The sequence below is a fragment of the Micromys minutus genome, assembly GCF_963924665.1.
Source record: "Micromys minutus genome assembly, chromosome: 29".
Classification (NCBI taxonomy): domain Eukaryota; kingdom Metazoa; phylum Chordata; class Mammalia; order Rodentia; family Muridae; genus Micromys; species Micromys minutus.
In genome coordinates this window covers 23,782,316-23,806,209 of record NC_137964.1, presented here as the reverse complement: position 1 = coordinate 23,806,209, position 23,894 = coordinate 23,782,316, and the positions used below count along the sequence as shown (strand labels likewise).

Sequence of the window (23,894 nt, the reverse complement as noted above, 5' to 3'; positions counted from 1 at the left end):
AGCGCTCGCCGCGGTGCACGCCGGGAGCCGTTGACTGCCCGGTTAGTCCTCGTACCCGAGGATGTCTGAGGAGACGGTGCGGCGCCGACGCGGCGGCGGTCTGCTAGTAAGAGGGGGGGAAGAGCCCGGGCGGATCGATGCTCTCTCTGCGGAGGGGAAAGGGGACGACGCCCCGCTCCTTGCGGCTGCGGCAGGGCAAAGACGAGGACGAGGATGGGGGTGGGGGGGGAGAGAAAAAGAGAGCGATGTTAGTAACACGCAAGCGCACTGCTCAGGTGCGGCCGCTCTGCGGTTGCCCTGGGTAACCAGGGCGGGGTGGGGCGGAGACCAGGAGGGGTGGAGAGGCAGAGCGGGAACGCGCGTGCGTGTATAGGCGGGGACTCGAGCTGCCCGGTACGCATGCGTGTGGTGCCCTCCTTGTTCTCCCCGCCCCTCCCCGGGGATGGGGCTGGCCGGTCTGGCGCGTGCGCACGCGCGCCGTACCCCGGAGGCGTCTGGGTGAGCGGAGCGCGCGCGCGCGCGGCTCAGAGGCGCACCTGTGAGGTGTCCCCTGAGGAGAGAGGGCCGGTGGGCGCGCGGGAGTCCGCGGCCTAGACGCGCTCCTCAGCCACACTTGGGAGTGAGTTGGACCGGCCGACCATAGTAGGTGCGCTTGTCTCTCTTAGCTTCTCAGGACCGGGCGTGGGCCGACGAGCGGGCTTGGGGGGAGGAAGGCGGTAGGGGCGGGGGAGTAAGAAAAGGAAAACAACCCATCATTCAGCCGGGCCTGGGCCGCGGGCATGGCGGGGAGGGAAGGTCAGCGCGGTGCCCGCTGCCGTGCAGGCCCTAGTCCGAAGGACGAAGCCGAAGAGGCCCCGCGGGTGCCGGACTCCCGGGCCGGGCCCCATTGTTGTCCCGGCCGAGGCGGGCGGGAGCGCGGCAGCTCTGGGAGCCGAGGGCCGCGCCCTGGAGCGCATCCAGGCGGGTCCCGGGAGAACCGTAATGGCCGCGCGCGCGGGCAGGGGCACGGGGCGGGGGGTCGCAGAGCGGTCCGCTTCATGTCTCTATGTCGTGTCATCTCCAGCACTGCACAGTCCCGGCCGAGGGCGTCCAGCATCCCGCCCAGGTGATGAGGACCTCCCCGCGTCCCCAGCGCGCCAGGCTGCTGCTGCTGCCGCCGCCGGACGCCTCCATTGTCTGACCACCGCCAGGGCCCGGCTCTCCGCAGGTAAGCTGGCCAGTGCTGGGCTGAGCTCCCCTGCCGCCGCCGAGCACCGGCCGCGACTCCAGCCTGGTCGCCTCTCTCCGCGAACTCGGCTTCTTTGTGAGACCTTTCTGGGCAAACTCCAGGCCAAGTCGGTCTTGGGGGGGTGCAACTGTCGGATCGGGAGTTTAAAGTGTGCCGGTTGCAACAAAGGAGCACCAGGATCGGAAGTCATAGTCCCAAGCCAGAAGCACTGTGTATTGTTTTCTGGGGGTGGGACTCTTTGAGAAGGGGATCTGTACTTGGTAGTCTTGTAGTTTCCCTGAGCAGAAAAGTAGTGACCACCTTGTCCCCCCTACAGGTTAAGATTTAGAAATTAATTGTAGGTGAGCAGAGAAAGATGTTTTCTTGTAAAGGTGAATGTATTCAAACAGATGACAAGTTTTATCAGCCCGTGTCTGTCGAGATAACTGTTCTGCACGTGGTGTGTATTCCAAGTCTTATGTAGGGCCTTTACATTATGAAGAGTACTAACTAATGCACTTTTCTCATTTTAGCATATAGTGCTTTAACTCGTCTGTTTTAGAACTAAGGCCTGGTGTTCGAGAGTTTGGGTCTGTCATGGTTTAGCCATGTCCTATGGTGATTGCAATTGAAGTTTTCATTTTGAAGAACAGCTTTTAAACATATAAAACCAAAAAGGCCTGGCGGCAGTTTTTTAGTAAGATAAAATTTTATTGGAGGGAGCCACAGAGCCGTGCCAATTGTAGAATGGAAACATTTATGATGGAGGACCTTGGTTAGGAATGTACACAAGGGCATCTCTGAGGTGACTGCAGACTGTTCTTTTGCCTGTGACCTTCGGGAGGACACTCAGAGCCTCAGTTTCTATAAAGGTCTGTTCACTGCACAGACCAGGTTGGAAAGTGTAAAGCAGTAAACAGACTGGCTATTAATTCTAGTGGTTCAAAACCCACTAACTTGCAGTATAATTGGTATACTTTTTTATTATATGAGCATATTGTAGATTACTTATGACAGTTAACTTTAAAGCTTTTAAGTTTTTGATCCTGTTACAATTAATTTTTATGGAGTAGTGTCAATGCTATGTTTCTAGTGAATATTTTACAAGGTACTTTTTTCCTAATGCTTTTCTATTCTTAAAAAATTAAAGCACATTTACTAATTGATTAGATCAGATTATCTGCAGTCAGCTTAGCTAAAATCTTACTTTGCCATTTAAACAAACTTACTTTCTATGACTGCAGAAGATTTGAATTACCTCTCAGTCCCTTTCAGGGAAAGGACTGAATTTGTAGGTATATCAGAAAGTTTCACTAGCTGAGATAGTGGTGGAATGGGGTAACATCTTAAGATACAGTCAGTTCAGTCAGTCCTTTTGTGGCTGTGTGTTTTGTTTTGTTATTTTACTTAGATGTTTGTGAGTGCCTGTAGCATACCAAGAAAACCAATTTGTTCTTGTTCTTTAGGAGTTTATAGTCTGTAGAGAGAAAAAAAAAGAGAGAGAGAGAGATTAATCCCAGAACTTCATGTCTAGTCACAGACTACACTATCTGCTTTGAAAGTTGCATAGCACCTGATGTATAGGAGAACATAAGATGAGAACCACATTTTAGATTTGAGGACCCTGAATGACTTCCCCTACTCTATATAACAATATTTAAGCTGAGACTTGATGGATTAGTAAGCCCTGATGTCAGTGAAGTAGAGGATAGTTTTGCAGCAGAGGAACAGTATGTGGGAAGGCCTTAAAGGGTGGGAAAGTAGTGCTCATTGTAGGAGCTAAGGCTTCACTGGACAGTGGTTAAAGGGACAGTATTACCTGATGGGGCCACATTGTGTAGTCTTACTAGCAGGCCATGTTAGAAATGTGGTTTTAAAACAACCTCTCCAGTTTGCCACATTCAGAATGTAGGGGTGTGAGAGAGAAATTGGGGAAGAAGAACACCCTAGCCATTTCCTAGTGCTCTTGGAGGAGGGGCAGCCTGCTCCTTAGAGCTCATGGTGAATTCACACCACTAGCAAAAGTGAAGTCAAAAATAGATGCTTTTTTTCCCTTCTTTTAAAGACCCACTCTTTTCCTACTTAGAGATAGGACTCAATAAAAGCAAGAGCAAAAAAATATTTGACAGGGCCTTCCAAATTCCGGGCACATTTTCTGTCATTGGATTTATGTTTCTAACACAAAGGGCATTTTAAAAAACACTCATGCACACTCACACAGACACACTTTCTAGAGGACATGTTTAGTTCCCAGAACCCTCATGGCAGCTTACAGCCGTCTGTAATTCTAGTTTTTTCCCTCTTTGAGTACTATGTACATGGCACACATGCAGACGATACCCATACATATAAAATAAAAATACAGAACTATCCAAATTTCATTAGTGATACTATATAGAAAAGAAATTTTTTAAAGCAAGTTTAGAAGTTTGTTGAAATCCCTGACAGCTCTTGGGAATATCAGTATGAGTGAAGCTCTGACAAAGGTGAAGCAGAAGACTCCTATTAAGCTGGGAAGCTTGGTGTTTTTGTACTGGGGGTAGTGTGTTGGTTTTGAAAGGGGTAACCTGGATAGGTGTCTGCAATATACTACCAGACAAAGACACAAGCTTCATTCTATATTTATAAGATACAAAACAAAATAATTGTGTGTTTGAATAAAAACAGAAAAATATCCAGAATAGCCCATGGAAACCATGATTACTTCTGCAGGGAGACACTGGGAGCCAGTTTTCCTTCTGAGTGCTTTCACATTTCCTGATGTCTGTAAGAACACTAACTTGCTGTGAGTTCTGTCATTTAACACAGAGAAATCATTGTGTTCAGTGTTTAAGGGGCACAGTACCAGTGGTATATTTACATTCTTATGTTATATTGGCCATAATGATCAAGCCTTACAGTACTTCTGCTTCTTGACATGAGAACCATTAAAGAAATGTTTTTAAATATAATAAAAAGCTTTATACACAAAGTAATGTAGAATGATCTTAAGGATTTAATTGTAGAATGGCAGTAATATTCACTAGATAATGCTGCCACTTACAATGTATACCAAGGATATATAATTAAAGCTCATGGTTGTTTCCCATTTGACTACCACATTTTCTCCTAATAGAATTTTGTGGCTATGCTTATGGGATAGATGAAAAGTGCCATGATCTGAAGAGGGAGGGGCTGTTCCATGTCTTTCCTCTATATGAAATGGCTGAACAGAAAAAAAAAAAAAAGCTCATGACTGTTAAGTAGAGGAAAATCAGGAAGTAACAGTTGCAGATACAATATAAATACACAAAAATTTCAGTAATCTCCCATTTAAAACTGTGAATGGAAATGTGTACCAGAAATTTGGTGAAAATGTGAAGAATTGTGGACTTTGCATATTAGGATTTTGAGCTACTTAATCTGTCCTTTTATAGTTACAAAAATTACAATGGAACTTTCAGTTTTGCAGAATATATTGTTAGCTACATGATAAAATTATGTGCACATTTATTTATTTATGTTTTTATTTTGAAGCAGGGTCTCTGTTGTCCTGACTGTCTATGAGCTCACTATGTAGACCAGGGTGGCCTTGAACTCTTGGAGAGCCTCCTGCCTATGCTTCCTGAGTGCTGGGATTAAAGACATGCACCACCACATTGTGTTGCATCTTTTTTTTAAGCCATAAACAGTTGAAAGTTGCAATGCAAGTGGATGGGACTCATTGAAAAGTAAGGGGTAGGAACAATCTGATGCTTTATAAAGAATGCATTAGAGTATCAGAGGGAGGCTTTAGAGATAAATGGCTGATGTAAATGATGGGGTTAAAAAAAAATCTAGTAATGTAGGGAGTACAGGGCTTGGTAGATGAGGCAGATGGTACCCAGGTTTCTGGCACTGACAAATGGATATAGGTAGGGACCCATTAGCAAAATAGGTGCTATAATGAAGCTTGACCTTGGGCCCACAGAGTTTGAGGGACTTTAAACAGGTCGTGTAGTTTCTTCATGGAAGCTTTATGGGCATTTGCTCTCTGAAGAGTAGTGTGTAGCTTCGTCATTGAAGGTGTTTCTCTGTAGTAATTTTTTTGAAATATTATATGTTCCAAATTGTTTAAGTTGGGGCATGCCTGTACACAGCCTGCATTGTTGGTGTCAGGTGGAATCATTACAGATGCCTTGACTGTGACTGTTGGTGATATTTGGGTAGTTTGGGGTTGCTTTGGGCATTGGTGGTCCTGCTTTCAGTCTTCTATGACAGTAGTGTGACATAGTGATTTCTATAATACTGATGAACTTGTAATGAGGGGACAGAAAGTAGGCAGAGTGGCACTCTGGCCATGCTTCTGTGAGGCTGTGCCCACTTGACCCTTAGAGGAGAGATGGGGGTTTGGGAATTGGTCGTTTTCTTTAAAGGGCAGATGAGCCTATGTGAAACACAATGAGGACATACTGGTCAGAGCTAGGTGTTTATATCCCGGAAGACAAAGCCTCTGTCTACAAAGACAGTATTTGGGAGGGAAAGAAGGCTGGTGTCACCAGAGAGACTGTTGATGTGAGGGGCTTTCTGTGGCACACAGTATGAAACTGAGCTTTTTTTCTGGCTTCATGTGAGTGGCTACGCCCTACTCGGTCTTCTGTTTCTGCCCATCTGTGCTTATAGCTTCTCCTGTACTCCCTCTTCTGGACATCACCTGCATTTTTCTAGAATGACATTTTCCTAGAATGGCCATGTTAGAAGGTGCTCCCGAGTCTCTTCCCAGCTAACCTCATAGATGCAGTTTTGCTGAGCAGCTATGGATTCTCTGGGAAGTACCAATGGCTTAGCTCAGTGCTATTTAACTTGAGTGTATGAGAGTCTGGCTCAGTATCTGGGGGAAAGGGAGATGAGAATGTTCAAAATTTTCTGGAATTAGAAGTTAGAAAAAGGGGGTGTGGGGGTGATATATTTAAATGGTCTGGAGATGTAGTAAAGAGAGCAGGGTAAGACAATATTTGTTAGGTTGGTGCTAATAATAAGCCCTGATTTAAATTAAGGTCATGTGTCTGTGTTGGAGAGCTGTGTATGTGTGTACTTGTGTATGTTAAAGAGGAGTGTTTTTGATTTTTGTCAAATAGTTTTGGTCTTTTGGAAAAACTGGGTGTGTGAGGGAGAAACATCCTCATGTATCTCAGGCTGCCTTAAACTCAATGAGTAGCTAAGAATGGTATGTGCTGACATACCTGGTTTTATGTAGTCTTGGGAATGAAAAGGTTTTGTGCATGCTGGTTGAGTGTTCTGCCAAATGAGCTACGTACCACCCAGCCCTGGAAGAAGAGAGGTTTTTAAACAAGTCAAATTTACTTTCAGAGATATTCTGTGCTACTTGTATTTGGAATTAGTGTTGTTTCTGTACTTGTTTCTTTCTCTGGAGCATGCAGTTTGTCCTCAGTAATGTTATTCCAGAACTCATTTTTCATAGCCATGCAAGTTCACAGTGGATTTGAAATGGCATTCCATAAAAATAATAACTTACTTCCACATCTAAAATAAGGTTCAGAATAGCATGTTCCACAGCATTGGAACAACTTTTGCAAAAGCTTTGGTAGCCAAAGCAGCACTATGGACTGTATCCTCATAAATTCCCAGTGAACCAATGAAAAGAATCAGCAGCCTTTCTTCTGCAGAGCTAGTGCTGCTGTGTCCCTAGCTTTCCAGGTCATCTTCATATTTATACTTTAACATGTACTTCAGAGTCAGCACTGCCCTTATTAATCTAGTTGGTAACTAGCTGTACTGTGTCTTTACCTTGTGATAGGACTGAGTGTTAAGCCTTGGGTGGAACTCAAGCTCACTTGAAGCTGCATACAGCCAGTGCACGTTCTCAAGGTGTTTGGCAATCAACTAGAAGTTTGTGGATGACTGATGCATCTGTGAGCTGGTGTTAGAGTGCCCTCTGGAGGTGCTGGGATATTTTAATTTAATTTTATTTTTTGGTAGCAACCAGTTGAGACTTAGGGCCAGGCGGTTGAAACTGGCAAAAACATGAATCGGGAATTGAAGTGGATGTGAAATGGCATTACAGGGGCCTGTCAGGCCAGCTAAGGATGGAGGAGTTTTTGTAGCTAAGGAAGATTGCTGTTTGGAGGCAAAGAAATACAGCCTCTGGTAGCCTGTGAGAGAAGAAACAGAAGGAGCCCCAAATTACTGGATAAAAGGCAATGCAGGTTGACTTGGGAATCTGGCAGCAAGAGAAGGGGGTAGGAGAGGAACAGTGTGGCTTTTTTTAATAGTGGTTAAATGCTAAGGAAGAGGAATAAGCCAAGGGACAGGAGAGGTGGGGTGATGTTTGTGGAGGGTCCAGATCACTGGGGTTGGCAATGCAGAAATGTCTTGTAGGCCATAGGTCAGTGCATCATTACATCATCATTTTTACTGCACTGAAAAAACAACAGAATCAGAACAGACCTTCAGGGGTACCTGTATTTAGGAGGAAGGATTAAAAGAAACAATGACAGCACTGCACAAGGTCAAAGAAGGAAGATTGAGAGTAGGGAGCAGCAGATATGTAGAATGAGGAGTCAAAAAGGGGGAGATTATCTTCCAGTGCTTTACAGAGGCAGTGTGGCAGGCTGGGCAGCAGTGTGTGGGGCTACAGAATTTCAGCCAGCAGAGCTGGTGCTGGGTACCAGGCTAGGAGTTGCCACAGAGGACAGGTGGGGACCTCTCTGCGCCTATACACTTTGTGCTGTCCAGAGTGATACTTGCTCTTTTAAATTTTCAATTTTGTGTGCATATATTTACTCCACTGGAGCACACATATGGAGACAATTCCATTCTACCCTCCTACCATGTAGGTCCTGGAGACCAAACTCACATCATTAGGCTTAGCAAGAAGTGGCTTTCTCTACTGAGCCACTCTGTAGCCCCTGCCCTTTTGCTTTTACTGGCCAGATGGTAGTGATTGTTCCCATCTCCTTGTGATAGTTGAGAGAGTTCTTGAGGAGGAAAGAGTAGATAAGACTGAGTTGTGATGATTATTTGGGCAGGTGCCAAAAGTTAAAGCCATCTTTTCAACATACAGGACCATTTGCTGTCACAAAAGATGCTTTCTTCCTTTTGGTAGAAATAATGCAATAATTGATAGAAATAGTAAGTGGTGTCAGAGGTACCACGAACAGGATAGGATGGTAAAGGGTGCAGGGACTTGGGTTATGAATTAGCTTTGAGTGGCAGCAGACTAAGGTGTATTCTCAGTGGGAGCTCAGTAGGTTGAGACAGTCCTGACTGTAGACATGTTCCCCTATACTGAACTGGTATGTAGACCTTTGGAGACCTTTTCAGTTGCTTATTGCAGTAACCTAATAAAAGAAGTAAAACAAGTCAAGGTTTGTTTTGGCTCACAGTCTTGAAAAGGATCCATCCCATTATAGAAGAACTTAAGGTACCTGTTGGCATTTCAAACTGACAGCAGACAGGAAATAGGGCTAAACTATATAACCTCAAAGCCTGTACCTAGTGGCGACAGCTCCAGCCAGAACCCACCCTTCTAAAGGTTCTCCAACTTTTTCCAAAACACATTACCAGCTATGGACAGAGTAGAGATGCTTCACATTCAAACCCTGGTACAGGTCTTGGTTGTTCAGTCAGCCTTTAGAAAATTTATAACCCATGTTGCTGTCATCATCATCTATTGTGTCTTCCCATGCTGTGCCCCCACCAAACTATAAAGGGTCTGTGCATTCCCTTTGTTTTCATCCTATAATACTGATCTTTAAGATGCTCACGGCTTATGGTCTGTTCTTCTTCCAAGATGACATATCCTTGTCATTCCAGAGGCAAATGTCAAGCATGCTTTATGGAGTGGACTTGAGAGACCTTGCTTGTTTCAGGGATCAGAAAGCCTCCTGAGAAAGCTGCAGCCTTAGGAGCATGGAAGGGAACAGAGATTTATTCAGCCCATTTTAAGAAAGGGAGATGTGTGTTGTCAAGATTCTTTGGACTTGGGACAAACCTCAGGAAAAAGGGCATCCTTTCCAGGACAATTGAAGTCCTTGGACTCATTTTCTTCTCTGCATCTTCTGCTTTCATTTTGCTGATGGGCTTGCCTTCCATCTAAGTGGTTTGCTGCGATCTCTAGACCCTCTGCAGCACTTAGGAACTTGGTAATCTTCCAGGTTCTTCTCTCAAGCTGACCACTGCATTCTTTCAGGATTGTTTATAATCTTGAGAGACAGGGGAAAGCCTATTTTTGTTGGTGCTTTTGATACTGTTCTAGGCCCTGTCATAGGTAAGGGTTAATGTATGGCTGTGCTTGATCTCATTGGCTGAAAAGCACTGTGGCTGGTGTGCACAGTAAGGACCAATAACAGAACTATGTGTAACTCTTCTCTACGTGTCCTCTTATTAAAAGTTCCCCAGCCCCTTCTGTCTACAGAGAAGTTAGTGAGAAACTGTCCCCGATGTTTCTGTTTGCCTTTTTTTGGCACTAACAGACATATTTCTCCTACATATGAACACAGTTAGCAATGCTGTGGTCACTTCGATCGATCAATCGATCGATTGGCAATGTGGCCTCCTGCCAGTTCCTCTCCCTGAAATCTGAGAACAGATTAGCATCACCCCCACTTCACAAATTACAGGATGAGAGTATGTCCTGAGTAAAAACATGGCAGCAAGTAGATGCCAAAAAGTCCTTTAGGTGTTTGAAGAGAGGGGTAAATTCAACAGTGACAATGGCTGTGCATCCATATGTGTAGAACCAACCCTTCAGACTGCTAGCATTATTGTAAGTGCCTAAGCATCCTTTACTTCATCCTGTTAGTACCTTGTAGGATCTGGGGCCTTCATTGTTCTTTCTTTTTTCATCTTCAAGTGAAGATTGTCTTAACAGGGATAGTAAAGCCAACCCAGGAGTCTCTCTGTCTGGCTTGGCTTTGTCTTTAGTATTCCTCTTGCCTGAAGCATCAGTAAAAAGCACTACTGGCTTCTCTCTTTCTTTCTCCCCCCTCCCTTTCCCCCTTCCTCCTTCCCTCCCTTTTCTTTTTTTTTTCACTTCTTTGCTTTTCATGTCTTGAATCCTGTATGTTTACACAAGCTTCTAGTATGACTGGTCTGTCCTGTTTTGTGAGCTCTTCAGATTGCTCATTTATTGTACCCAGTTCTTCGAAACACCTATGCTTCTCAGGTCTCTATAATGTAAACCTGGTGCTTTAGTCCTTTCTGTGTGCTTAGTAAAACTCTGAGACCTCTATGGCCTTGCTTCTTCTGCACTGTCTTGAAGGGCTACTGTCACTATAGTCAGTTTTCCCATTGTTTCACCATTTGTCCAAGATAGATAATCTCCTCAGAGTTAAGATTTAAGTGTCCTTTGTGGGTAAGCCCCTGTACATCTCTCCCTGCATCAATCCTAAGTTTTGCTTACCCTGTCTTGTCTAAACAGTACAGATAAGGAGTCACAATCCAGGTATAGCAGTAGCCCAATCTAGCATCCCTGGGTCATATGATTTATAGAGATAGCAGAGAAATGAGTGTGGAAGGGATTCTGTTGCTGATGGAGATCACTTTCCACTTTGCTCAAAACTGTCTTGTCTCCCTGGAGCTGGCTGATGTGGGCTTGTGCTATTCTTCAGCCTTTCTTCTGCCTTTTCCTGGCAGTGGCTGAGCTTTCTAGCCTATTGGCCTGGGGTTTGAACTAGTTTTGTTCTTCTGGCACTCGCTACTGTAGCTGTGGAGGAAGGAAACTAGGTTAGCAAGTGAGTCCTATCAGGAGAGGGAACAGATCTGGCATAGGCAGAGTACAGAGAAAAGGACATTTTTAAAAGTCATACCTTGATCCTTGCTAGGCCTCCTAGCCATGGCCTGAGGAGCTTCTGTTTCATTGGCTACCCATTGTGTTCTTCCTTTATGAGGGAAGAATTAGGTACCTCACCTCCTCTCAGTGAGTTTGTAGGTGAGGTAACACTTGGGATGACCCTAGCAGCTTTCTTAACTCTGTTCATTAGTTGAGGTTAATGGGGGCAAGTTACCAGTGGCTATGTAGCTAATTAGTGTGAGACCAGGCATTTGAACTTGGGTCTTTTGTCTAGAAGCCCTCTGTCCTCCAAGTAATTCTGATGTTACACATTTACTGGGTAGAAAAGATAAGTTTAGTCCTGTGAATGCTAGTTCCATGAAGCACAGGCTGTCATTTGTCCATTACAGTGCTGTTTCTATAGGTAATGTTGGAAAAGAGAACATCTAGTAGTAGTGGAGTCAAGCCTGTCAACCTGCCTATAAGTAGAGGTCCGGGAGGAGCAGAGATGGTAGGGTAGGAGAGACAGCCAAGGCTTGGGCTTTGGACAGAGTTGGAGCCTTCACTACTGGAGAGGAGCTCATAACCTTCAGAAGAAGTAACACATTTGGCAGATACCAGGCTCATGTACTAATTAAGTATAGGAAATAAATAAACATTTATTTATTTATTTAGCCTCAGCTGTGCTCTGGGCTCTCTGACAGACACTTACTGGTTCTTTTCTGTAATTATTCCAGCTAGTCACCCGGAGATGTAATAACCTACTGTTCAGATAGCCTGAGGTCAGCTGGGATCACACAGCAGGTGGCCATACTCAGGCCTCTACCCACCTGTGCCAGTTTCTAGGTCATTTCATCAAGAAGAGTTTGCTGAAGGGGCTTAGATAGACACCCAGGGCTCTCCCTCACATTCTTAACACATGCACTCATCCTCACTCAGAAGAGAACTTGGCCTCATTCCCTTTGTAATTTTCTGTTCTTCTCTGGACCCAATTTCATAGTCTATGGAAAATTATAGTTTAAAAAGAAAATCAGATAACCCTTTCTGTCTTTTTTCTCATTGGGTTAAGGCCTCTAGAGTGCAGCACCCCAGGAGACAAAAAGGGGGGAATTTAGGGGTTTGTGAAGTACCATCTCTTAGAGGAAAGTATGTAAATGAGATACACAGCCGTACCCCCTCCCTCCTCCAAGTGCATAGGCGGGAATCCAGCTTTTAGAGTGGGGCAGGTTTGGAAGAAGGATGGGTCACTAACAAAGACATTCATTGTATACTGTCCCCAACAGGACTCCCAATAGTGTGCCATTTCCTTTCTTCGGTAGTTTCTCAGGCTCCTGTCACAAAGTATTGTAGACAGATTTTATTCTCACCAGCTGTTGTAAGATGGTGACCTCTTTTTTCTGAAGCCCCAGGGAAGCTACCATTTTGTCTGGCATATCCCTTGATAGGCTGTGGCTCATGTACACGTCTTGGTCCCTGCTCTATCTCCACTTAGCTGCCTCTATACTCTTAAGGATGCCAAACTTGAAAAAACAAAAGAAAAAAAACATTAGGGTCCAACTTCATCTATTAAGTGATATTGGAGAGATGCCAGTGTGTACCCCTCCTTTCTTGGCAGAGCTGATTGCTTCTTGGTCCTTCAGTGAGAGCAGGATTCTGTTCATGATCTATGGTTGGACTACATAATAGAAGGACTTGGGATCAAAGTGGGTGCTAGAGGGAGTAAGGATGTCAGGATCAAGGCCCAGATGTTTCTGGGAAGCAGCATTTGAGGAATGTTGAAGTGGAAGGGAATGTCCCCATCACAGAACTCATGGCCACATAACAGATATTGAGTAAGTGCTAGATCGTATTTGCCTAAAGCCTTACTCTTTTAAGACTGCAGTGCCCCCCCATCCCCACCCAGAATATCCCATCTTTTGTCCTGTGCTGTCAGTCTGCCCTTCAGGACTAGCTCTCAGTCCCTTTCTGTCTCTAGAGATACTACCACCTGGGAGTTTTTCAGTGGTAGTGGTTTTATTTCTTTAAAACATAGTTCCACATGGAATGTATGTATCTACCTGAGCTCCTGTGTTGTAGAAATTATCTAATCCCAATCCAGGTTTTCTATACTACCTTGATCATTTTAGTTCCCAGATAAAAGACACCACACCTTTTATATTTACAATAAGGTTTAATCAGCGCTAGAGCTGGGCAGATACCTACCCTCTGCTTTAGAATTTGCTTTTCTATCAGTAGCCCTGAGTTATTACTGAGTTTCATCTGTGCTGCTCTTATCTCCATTTGGCCAGCCCTCGGGGCCATTTTTTAATGGCACACCTAACCAATCTTCATCCCCAACCCACCTGTGTCTCTGCCCGGCTATTGGCTGTTGGCATCTTTATTTTCTAATCAGAAATAATTTGGGGGCAGGGTCACTTAGGTCTACTTGCAGGCTTCAGGTCTTGGGAGGCCCTCACGTAGCATTACAATACAGAGTAAAAGACCAAACCTCAAAACCATCCTGCCTGTTCCACCCACTGCCTTTCCTACACTGAACATCTTCCCTCCTAACCCTTTTGTGGCTATCTTGTGTACGGGATGTCAGCTTTAAGTGATCACCATCTATGCTCTTGGGAGGTTAGGAAGGGAGTTCCTCTCCCAGAGCTTACTCAAAGAATTCTGGGGCTGGTGTGTGTTGCGGTCCTCATACTCTCCAGAGCAGACCCAATGCCTGACCCTAGTCAGGTGTCCATGGAACACAGGCCTCTGTGCCTGCCTCTGCTGTTCTGCATCTAAGGTTAGCAACAGGGCTGTCATCATCTCTTCTGGTAATAGCTCTCTTCCAGACTGACAGGTATGTTGGCTTTTAAGCATCAGAGCCACTCTTCAGCATGCCCTGCGGGAACCAGGATTCAGAATCTTCCTGCAGTCTTCCAGTTCTCAAGGCTGTTGTGACTCATTGCACTTCCCCACCCATGTGGCACCATCTGCAGCTGTCAGTGAGAAAGGTGATCTGATCGCTGTTTTCCTCTACAGTAAGAAGAGGTTTCTGAGAGCCTTAGTTGATCAGTGTGTCTGCTTTTCATTTTCTTTTCCCAGAAACTGCTCCTGATGCTTTGGATGGCTGAGTTTATATCACATGCTCTGGGTGGAGTGAAGTATAAGTCTGACCTAGCAAGGCTACCCCCACACTCAGTGCTCTATAGCATTCTGCCTAGAGTGGGTTTATTGGTACTGCAGAGCAACCTACAACTAGAGAGCTACAGAAAGCCGAAAGCATAGTTTTTACTTGACTTATGAGTAATAGGCTCATTGTCTTCAAAGCACTGCAGTTGTTTCTGAATAGTCCCATTTCAGACAACACACTAGGGAATGATGTGGACCTCAGGCAGAATTACTGCCTTTCATTTGCAAAAGGAGAGAAAGACTATAGGAGAGGGGGTAAGGGGAGAGGGAGAGAGGCCTGCGTACACACCCTGCTTGAGAAGTCATTATTCCCTGGACATCTGGTGCAGAAGGAACTGGCTGCAGGTCAGAGTAGGTACATGTATGGTACAGAGTAGCTTCCTGCCAAGTTTGGCAAAAGCCTTATATATTTCCAGAAGTAGGAGGCTCAGGACAGTAACAGTTAAACCAGCATGTGTCCTATATCCCTGTGAGAAGGCAGAGATCTGGACTGACAGGAAAGACTTCTGCAAGGGAATGCTCTGTTCTTTTGGTGTGCCTGTTAGAAAAGCTGTTGAAGAAAGCCAGTCATCAGCATTTCTCACCTAGCAAGGGGCTGAGCCCTGGAGATGGATCCATAGATGACCTTAGCTCCTGCTTCAGAACAGCCAGTGCTAGCACCATTCTTCCTGCTTTCATCTGTCTTGTAAGGTGAACCTGAGAATTAGGTGGGGAGGAACAAAAAAGGACAGTCCCAGCAGTGTATTTGGAAGAGTTCAAAAGACCACAGTTAGAACTTGATCATGACAGGGCATCAGGCCATATACAGAGAAGTCAACTTGGAACTGAAGGGGTCAGTGAACAGCTGGCAGGGAAACGGTCAAGGATTGGCAGTGACTTGTAGGATGGCTGGTAGAGAATCTTAGACCAGGTTAGTTGTGACAAGTGAAGGCTGTGGGAGGTAGACAACCTTGGAGCATCCATGAGTCTAGAACTCTTTGAGGAACTTGTGCTGGGTGTTGGCTGACAACTGCTTGGGCTTGAAGAACTATTTCTCGAGAACAGATAGAAACACAATCTATAAAATCTATAGAGGGGACAAAGCAGGATGCCAAATAGAGAGGAGCAGTGTTGAGTACTAGTAGAGGCCCTTTTCCAGGGCACATGGGGTACGTGAGAAAAGAATATGCTGTGCTGGAAGTTAAATTGCTAGGGACGTGTAAATTGCCAGGACTTTCAGAAAAACAGGGAGGGACTAAGTGTCCATTTGAGATTTGTGATCCCAGACCAAGTCTAATGGCTTCTTTTAGGTACTCAGAAGCATGTGCAAACAAGTATGGGGAGTTAGCTTCAGAAGGACCTAGGGGGTTGCTCAGAGTGTCAGGAAAGTTAGCAGTGAGTGGCTGAATTGAATCTTGCATCAGGAGTAAGAACATGGTGACCCAAAAGGATTGATTGGCATGAGTTCTACCAGTGTTCCTGGTAAGAACACACCTGGGTGCCATCATAGGTGTAAGGGGGAGTGGGTGGCAGCAGCAAGAGAGGTTACTGTGGGGACTGAACTAGAATGGAAGTGGGAAAGAAGACAGCCAATGTCTCAGTGGTAGGACCAACATTGGCTGGGAGACGGAAGATGTGAGCAGAACTGAAGATTCCATAGTGTTCACCAGGCAAAATGCTGTGACAGAGATATTTGTGGGCAAAGGACAGTTTCAGTCAGTCCTGATGGACAGGGTGCAGCCAGACCCACCGGCTAGCCTTAGCCTCTCTGTCATATGAGATGCATGGATTACTCAACTGAATTGTGAAGAATGATGTATTTTTCTTGGGGGTTAACCACCCTTTATAACAACAGTTGTATATGCAGAGGCCTCTCAGGCTTTTTACAAAAATTCTAAATGTAAGGAAAGAAACAAATGGACCCCTAGGAATTCATAACTACAGGGCTTGAACCTGAGTACCACCTGATGCATGTTCTTGTTTCTGGTCATTCCCAGAGTTAGTCTGTGGTGAGTGCTGGTTACCAATTGCTGTTGGTCTTAGCAGCCTGAGCATGTGTACAACCACATTATTTCCTAACAGAACAAAGCACAGAGAGTATTGTATCCTTGAGCTTCCAGAGCTGGCCCCTTCTCAAGGCCATTTGCATTGTTAATTTGTAAAATAGATGCAAAACCGTGTTGAGACCTGTATGCCAAATCTGATGCTGAGAGGAGGCTCTGTGAATCTGACTGAAGTTGGGAAGCTGTGCATGTGACTGTAGCTGTCCAGGAACTTAACAGGGGTCCCCGCCCAGTTGTCCACACAGCAGTTACAGCTTACCATCCCTCTGCTTCCACCTCAGAGAACTGGCATCCAGTGTTGGTGCCTACGTCCTTCCGAGCCCTCCCCCACAGTGTGCTGCCTCCCAGCTGCTGCTCTGTGAAGGCTGCACACCTTTGTCCTGCATTACTGGGTGGAAATTATGGACCTATGTGGAGACATCACAGAAACTCACGGGCTCGCTTTTTTTCAACAAACTTAAACTTTCTGGTTAGCCATGCATGTACCAGGGAATGTTATATACATAAAGGAAATTGTGTTTCCAGTGCCGTTACCAGCCCTCCCTCTCTAGCCTGGCATCTGAACTTATTTTCCAAGCAGATGGGCTGTCACTCCATTTCTGCCTCAGCCTAGGTCTCAGTTGGAGTATCTGTGCTTGCTCTATTTCCCTTCTCCTGCACTTCCTCCCTGAAGCTAAGAGCTGAAGCTTGTGTATTGTAGAGTGTGGATGTAGTATCAGTACAAGCTTCATGTGGTTTTGTGGCCTGACAGACTCTAAGGGAAATCTGCCATCAGCTGTTCTCCTGTCCCATCTGTCCTGCTTATGCCCTACCATCAGAGTCCCCTTTGCAGTGCCAAAGCCTAGATGGAGCCTCTCTTCTTGGGATCTTTTTTGGGCATTTAAGACTCATAGCATCAGTCTTCAATTTCACCTGCATGTGAGGCCAGTTTGAATAGGCAGTCACACCAAGCAGATGCTGGTGGATAGTGAGGATGAGGCATAAGGCCAAATCTTGAGCTTTCTGGAAGCCTTGAGGAGCTTTTAGACCTACAGGGTTTTGGAGTTCACTGCTGATCACTTTATAGCACATGACTAACTAACCCACACTTTGGTCTAGAAAGATCTAACCTGTGGAGCTTTGCTTATCTTTTTGTTTTGTTTTTCTAAAAATTGTGTTGGGGTTGGCTCACAGGTAAGGCTGGTGCTGGCTTCCTTTGTCCTTTTCTGTGTCTGCTGCAGCTCTGCCTTTCTTAGCTCTTCTGAGACACTTAACACTCATGGTCCTGGATACAGGCTCAACTGGAGACTTGAGCCATTTTGTTATGCCTTGTTTGCTATTGCAGAAGACCCTGGGAGAAGGAGCTAAGTGTTCTTCCTCATCCTTTCTGTTACCTGAATTCAGTGGCTTGAAAGGCTTGCTATTTGCACTTTTTACTTGGCCAGTATTTCTCTTTCCTTATTTTATTTCTGAAGTACCATATCACCATGTCACTCCTGTGGGCTTCAGGATGACCCAAGACTATGTGCAATTCCCTGTAGTTACAGTGCCCACATATCACTTAAAATACCCTTTTATAGCTATTGGTTTATTTGTGTCCAGTTCTAAAGGAAGACCTGCTATACTATGACCTAGCTGGAGGTATGCCTGAAGAACCCTTGGCCTTGGCTTCTTGCCACAAACAGGGTAACTACCTATACAGGCTAAAAGTTTTTCTGTTTGGCTTGGGACAGTGACCACTGCCTTACTGTGAGGACTTTTGACTGAGAGCAAGCCAATTGATTTTTTTACATCTCTCCATTCAAGTTTTGGTCACATGCCTATGTGTGGAACAACTGGTAGTGTCATTTTGGGGGCTGGAGAAGTGGCTCAGTGGTTAAGCAATCTTGCTGTTCTCCCAGAGGACCAGAGTTCAGTTCCCAGCACCCACATTGAACAGATCCCAACCACCTGGACTCTTAACTAGTAACAGTAGCTCCAGAGTATCCGACACCTTTTTTTAAAACTCCACAGGAGCTCATGCACACCCACATGTGCACGTGCAAAGAGAGAGAGAGAGAGAGTGTGTGTGTGTGTGTGTGTGTGTGTGTGTGTGTGTGTGTGTTTTCAATGCTTTGAAGAGACATTATGACCAAGGCAACTCTTATAAAGGACAACATTTAATTGGGGCTAGCTTGCAGGTTTAGAAGTCCATTATAATCATAGAAGGAAGGATGGCAGTGTTCAGGTAAGCATATATGGCACTGGAGGAGCTGAGAGTTCTACATCTTGTTCCAGAGGCAAACAGAAGAAGACTGACTCCTACCTGGTTAGGAAGAGGGTCTTATTGCACAGCTCCACAGTGATACACTTCCTCCAACAAGAACACACCTCCTAATACTGCCACTCCTTAAGCCAAGCATATTCAAACCACCACAAAAACCATACACACATGCATATTTTAAAAAAAAAAAAACTTTTTAAAGAATCATTTTCAACTCCTTTTTGAGGTTATGGAGGTGGCTCAGTAGGTAAAAGCATATACTGTGCAAACAAGAGAACTCAGATTTGAATGAATCTACAGAACGTTTTAAAGGTGGGCATGAGCACGTGTATGTTAGTGGGTGTCTGTAATCCCAGTACTTGTATGGCACACAATGACAACACAAAAGACTTGTCTCAGACAAGGTGGAAAGTAAGGTCAACTCTTGAGGTTGTTCTCTGACTTTCATGTGTGCCCTCTGACTGTCAAAAGCCTAGAAATAAGGCAGTGGCAAATGTTTTCCCATCTGCTCTCTAGAATGAGGAAGCTCTGGTGGGGTGTGAGTAGGGCCCCTGAAGGATCATGGGCATCCTTCCAAAGCACTAACTGTCAGAGCATGGGAGTGAGCAACATGCTGCATTCATTCTTCACCATAATCACATTGCAATACAGGAAATAGATCAAAACCCAGGGAAATAAAGAAAATAATTACAAGTTGTATGTGCTTTGAAGAAACCAAACAAGGTTAAAGTTGTATTCTGAAAAAATAAAAGGGCCTTCTTTACTAAGGGGAGAGGGAGCTGACATAACCACATGAAAGTAGATCTAGTCCTGGGAGTAGTATAGAAAGGCTGGAGGGCAGGCTGCAGTTGGGTTGTGTAAGAACTGAAGAGAAAAGGTCAGGTGCAGAAAAATGAAAGGACTGGGCCATGCAGGGCCTCAGTACTCAGGGTAAGGATCAGATGCTATTAGCATGCCAGGAAGACACATTGGATGGCTTAGCCAGGGGAATGTTTGACACTGATATCTTGTATCTTTCTCACAGGTGGGGTCAGTCTTGCAAAGTAGAGGTGGTTTTTCTTCACAGGTCAGCTGTTCTTCAAACTCAAGGGTCTCAGGAGTTCTCTCTAATTCTGTCCTTGACAGTGTTTGTGTAATTGATAAGTTGCTACAATTGATCATGTACTTGGCCTAGAACAGGACCGTGATGTCTTCCAATTCTTTTCTCAGACCTGCAAATCCAAGCTACTTCCCTCTGGGAGATAAGAGAGAGCTACCTTCTCAGGACCAAGAAAAGGTAGGTAGGGGTGTCTGTGTGTCTTGTCCTGTTCCTCTTAAGTCCCATCCCTCTGTCCTCTGCTCCCATCCCTGTCCCCATTTAAGTAACATTGATCCTGACTAGATGTTTCTAGACTTAAAATACCTTGCATGTTATTTATTGTCTGTATTACAGAAAACCAGCGTGCGACTGTATAGAGTCCCTAGAAGCAAGACTGGCTGTCCCTGGAGCCAAGGAGCCTTCATGTTGGCAAGGCCTTCCATCTGATGGGCAGGAGGCAAAGCAGCGTTCTGACTCTCCTGAGGGTACTCTGGCGGCTCATTACCAGCTGGCATCTTCTGCCCTGGACAGATCATACTGCACAGGCTTTTATGACTGAGAAGTAGAAGAGTATTGTACATCAGAGAAAGACTCCAGGGGCTCAAAACAAAGGCTTACTCTCTCCTGCCCCTGGAATGTTGACCACTCAGGATCTAAAGGAACAAAAGCTCCATGATGATGAGCTGTGGGATTCATATGAGAGTCAGTGTGACTTTGTAATCAGTAAGAGCTCTGAGTGAGGAACACTATGCAGGAAGAAGCCTTTCACAGAAAGACAGGCAGGGAGAAGCTGAGACTGACAGTTAGCTTACCCAGTGGAGCATGCCTGAGATAGACTACCAAGATGGCGAAATAAGAGGCTTTATGAAGTAGGAGTTCTGGAACTCATAATTGTAAGGACACTTTCTTCTTTAAGTCAGGATACCAAATAGGAAAAAATGATCTACAAGTGCCCCATGTGCAGGGAATTTTTCTCTGAGAGAGCAGATCTTTTTATGCATCAGAAAATCCATACAGCAGAGAAACCCCATAAATGTGACAAATGTGATAAGGGTTTCTTTCACATATCAGAGCTTCATATTCATTGGCGAGACCACACAGGAGAGAAGGTATATAAATGTGATGATTGTGGTAAAGATTTTAGCACAACAACAAAGCTTAATAGACATAAGAAAATCCACACTGTAGAAAAGCCCTATAAATGTTATGAGTGTGGCAAAGCCTTCAACTGGAGCTCCCATCTTCAAATCCACATGAGAGTCCACACTGGTGAGAAGCCGTACGTCTGCAGTGAGTGTGGGAGGGGCTTCAGTAACAGTTCTAACCTTTGTATGCACCAGAGAGTCCACACTGGGGAGAAGCCCTTCAAATGTGAAGAGTGTGGGAAAGCCTTCAGGCATACCTCCAGCCTCTGCATGCATCAAAGAGTCCACACTGGAGAGAAACCCTATAAATGTTATGAGTGTGGGAAGGCCTTTAGTCAGAGCTCCAGCCTTTGCATCCACCAGAGAGTACATACAGGGGAGAAGCCCTATCGGTGTTGTGGGTGTGGGAAGGCCTTCAGTCAGAGTTCCAGCCTCTGCATCCACCAGAGAGTACACACAGGGGAAAAACCTTTTAAGTGTGATGAATGTGGGAAGGCCTTCAGCCAGAGTACAAGCCTTTGCATTCACCAGAGAGTACACACCAAGGAGAGAAACCATCTCAAAATATCAGTTATATAAAAGCATTTTGCTAAGAATTAAAATCTTAAACCCGTAAGTGCCACTAGGAAGGAAACCTCGAATCCACCTACACTGAACCCAGGAACATCTACAGCAGTCCCCAGAAAAACATTCTTTCTGAGGAGGTTTAGGGGTGAAGTTGTGTTTTTCTGAACTCGGAATTCTTCTTTGTATGTGCCCAAGATGGAGCATTGTGTCCTTGTCACAGGTATGGTGTTTCCTGAGACTGGCAGCATGCCACAGCAGTTGAAATAATACTCAAACTTGTGAACCTTGCTCAGCCACTCGGTCACCTGTCTGCTGTGCTTCCAGGCAGTGCCAGACACTCCCTTTTGGAGCTCATGCTCCTTCCTCTATTCAAGCCTACCTACCAGTCAGTGCATTTAAAGATGGACAGCTCCCGTGAAGGCCGAGTCCTGGTATTTCTGAGGTTGCCATTTGACTCAACCCTGACATAGCTTTCCATATATCCCGTTATTTCTGAATTCACCTTACCTCATGTCCTCAGAGTACCTATAAACACTTACCCCTTCCTAGATGGCATTAAACTTCATTTTAGATTTTAGGAAAGTCATAATATGCACTCACTCAGCTGATCAGGAATCACTGGCAGGTGTACATGCCCTGGAACTTTTCCTTAGTTTTGTGGACTCTGCTAATCACTGTGTTTCTAAGTTAGAAGTATTTTCTAGTGGCTTTGTCACATGCTCCAACTTGAAATTTCTTTTTTTTTTTTTTTTTTTTTAAGTAGCTGAATGTACATATCAGGGAGGAAGAAGCAAGCAAACGGAGCTTGCCTACTTCAAGAGTGACCCTCTCAGGCTCCTTTTATAAGTGGTGGGGTTCCCTACTAGCTAAGAAGGCCCTGAGAGGGCTGACTGGGGAGTCACTGAGGATGAATCTGTCATCTCAGGCAATAATGTGTAGGTGTCATCATGAATCACATACAGTTCTTTTTAGGCATGAGTGTGTATTACTGATCCAACATCATTCATTCACTGAGTATTGAACGCCTCCTGGGTGTCAGACATGTATTGGGTGCTGGGAATGCCACTGGATCATGAAATTCACCTCTGGAAGAGACGGGATAAGTGAGTTTAACACATAAATAATGTAGTTTGCAGTAGTGATTAAATGCTATGAGAAACTAGGGTGATATGTAGAGGGGGGTGGGGGGTGTCAGGTAGGAAGGGTCAGGAACTCTGCGCTGAAGGTGCTGGGGTCAGGTGAAGGGAGCAATGACAGTACACAGCACAGGTGCTGCTGGCTCTGGGGAGGAGATGCAGGTGCTGGAGGTAGTGTGTGGGGAGGGGAGGTGCTGAGCCATGAGCTTAGTGGCTAGCATTTATGGGACTGTTGTGTTTGTTTTTGTTTCTACTGACGGTAAAACTCATGGAAGAACTCAAGGGATGTTGAGAAGACCAAAAGTCCCCAGTGACACCAACACAAAGCTCCCAGTTCCGTTTCCTTCTCATTTCCCGTTCTCTGTCTCCCACATGCAGTCCTTTGCTCAGGAAGTCTTTGGGAAAACTAATGACCTGTAAATTTGAAGTGGGTGACTGTCTTGGTGGTTTCTGCCAGCCATCTAAGGCTGGATAAATAACTTCTCAGATAGAAAATATGAGTTTGTTTTGTTTTGTTTTGGTGTTTGGCTGGAAGAGGTTTTTGTAAAACTGAAGCCTTGGTGCATAGAGGGGTTTGTGGGAGCACATAGTCAGTTGGTGGGATTTAAGAATGACTCTGTCACCGTGTGTTTCAGTGTAGACACCTTCAGGCAAGCCTTTGGCCCACTGGTCACTGCCTTCCCCCTCTCCACAGAGGGCTATTGGCTAACAAAGCCCCTTCCTGGCCTCACAGCAATTTCCTGTAGTGTCTTATACTTCCATGTCACCACAGCGTGGAGCATTAGAGAAAAGCCTGGATAGACTTAGTTGATAGAGAGCCAGTTGAAATACCATCAATAGACTTTTAGTTTAGGGGAAATTGGTTTGATTTCTAGCTTTATTACTATTAGGTATGTAAGCTTGGGAAAATTGCTTAATCTTCAGGTCTAGTTTTCTCACAGAATGAGGACACTGGACTAAATAATTTCCCAATTTCCAGCTAGTCCTAGAGTTCTATATTTCTACATAGTTGAATTATTTTATCATGCTGTTGCTGGGGAATACAACTAACACTTTTGAAGCTACTAATTTTATGTCAAGCTTTAAAGTCCATAATTGTTATCTTCAGAAATATTATTTGACCTACAGTATGTTTAAATCAATTTAATAAATTCACTTTATAACAGGGCCCTATGTTTCCTGTGTGATGTATAAGCTCAGTAGTCCTGGGGCTTGGGATTGGCTGTTATTTGTGCTGCAGAATAGACCTTCATAGTAAAATGTCATCTTACAATGTTGGTAGCAATCATATTCAGTGTATGACCCATTTTGGTCATTGCTGTTGTCTGCCTGGAACCCTTGGCAAAATGTGAGGCTCTGATTAAGCAAGGCCGCTTGCATGACCTGTTGTGAAGCAGCCTAGCAGCCACTAAACTCTGAGGAGACAAGTCTACATTCTAGTGACTGAGATGGAAGTAGCAGCTGCCCAAACACTTTCCCAAGGGAACACAGTAATGGTGGGGCCCTTCTGGGTACAGGGTCCTCAAGGAAGGACCTGGGACCTACATGTTAATAAGAAGCG

At 45.0% G+C, this 23,894-nt stretch overlaps 1 long non-coding RNA gene across 1 annotated transcript; it reads left to right on the top strand.

Annotated features, from left to right (window-relative positions):
* Window positions 1-451: 451 nt before the first annotated feature.
* On the top strand, window positions 452-23,562 carry LOC308439580. Its single transcript, XR_013975622.1, has 4 exons — window positions 452-646; window positions 1,064-1,207; window positions 19,617-19,683; window positions 19,840-23,562. It is a non-coding gene; the product is annotated as an uncharacterized lncRNA (long non-coding RNA).
* The last annotated feature ends 332 nt before the right edge of the window (window positions 23,563-23,894 follow it).